Source organism: Schistocerca gregaria, chromosome 7 (assembly GCF_023897955.1).
Source record: "Schistocerca gregaria isolate iqSchGreg1 chromosome 7, iqSchGreg1.2, whole genome shotgun sequence".
NCBI lineage: Eukaryota > Metazoa > Arthropoda > Insecta > Orthoptera > Acrididae > Schistocerca > Schistocerca gregaria.
The window spans coordinates 372,724,290-372,725,452 of NC_064926.1; the positions used below are offsets into that span (position 1 = coordinate 372,724,290).

A 1,163-nucleotide genomic window follows, 5' to 3' on the forward strand; every position below is an offset into this window, starting at 1 on the left:
AAGGTGGCCCAATCGATAGCCCGTCAAAAATTCAACACAGATCAAGCTTTAAAACAGTAAGAAGGTGTAATAAACTGTGAAAAAAGAAGGAAAATCGAAACAGTGAACGGCCCAAGCTCAAGAGCGAAATTGAATAGCAACGGCGTGTGGTTATGTTGTCACGTTGTTGGAGTGTGAAGAGGGAGATCTGGGTTCAAATCTCTCTCGGGCCCCATATATGTACATATTTTTTTAACAAACTTATAAGCTCCAGAATGAGATTTTCACTCTGCAGCGGAATGTGCGCTGATATGAAACTTCCTGGCAGATTAAAACTGTGTGCCCGACCGAGAATCGAACTCGGGACCTTTGCCTTTCGCGGGCAAGTGCTCTACCAACTGAGCCACCGAAGCACGACTCACGGCCGGTACTCACAGCTTTACTTCTGCCAGTACTTCTGCCAGCACTTGCCCGCGAAAGGCAAAGGTCCCGAGTTCGAGTCTCGGTCGGGCACACAGTTTTAATCTACCAGGAAGTTTCATATCAGCGCACATTCCGCTGCAGAGTGAAAATCTCATTCTGGAAACATCCCCCAGGCTGTGGCTAAGCCATGTCTCCGCAATATCCTTTCTTTCAGGAGTGCTAGTGCTGCATGTCTCGCAGGAGAGCTTCTGTAAAGTTTGGAAGGTAGGAGACGAGGTACTGGCAGAAGTAAAGCTGTGAGTAGCGGGCGTGAGTCGTGCTTTGGTAGCTCAGTTGGTAGAGCACTTGCCCGCGAAAGGCAAAGGTCCCGAGTTCGAGTCTCGGTCGGGCACACCGTTTTAATCTGCCAGGAATTTTCAAAATTATAAACTGTCCGTCAGGTAAGTAACGTGACTGCTGTATTCAAATCTGTGTCTGTGTCGTGGTGTAACGTCCGTTTCCTACAGCAAGGTGTAAGAAAGGGACCCCCAGGCCTACATACCACCTATTTGTTTGGCACAAGTTCCACGTGTTATGACTCTGGCGTTCCGTCTTGGAAGTTCTGACTCTAGCGTCGCTTTATTTGCAAAATAGTTCACACCCGTTCATTTGTTGTTTTCATTTTTGTGAAAGTTTCATGCCGTACCTCAGCTGCTCTCGCTGTTCATCACATTTAATTGCGACGGCAATATATTCTTATCACATGACTCGTACTGTCTAAC

The 1,163-nt window shown here is 47.2% G+C and overlaps 1 non-coding gene across 1 annotated transcript; it reads right to left on the minus strand.

Annotated features, from left to right (window-relative positions):
* Window positions 1-318: 318 nt before the first annotated feature.
* On the minus strand, window positions 319-393 carry Trnas-cga (transfer RNA serine (anticodon CGA)). Its single transcript has one exon. It is a non-coding gene; the product is annotated as a tRNA-Ser (tRNA).
* Window positions 394-1,163: the final 770 nt, after the last annotated feature.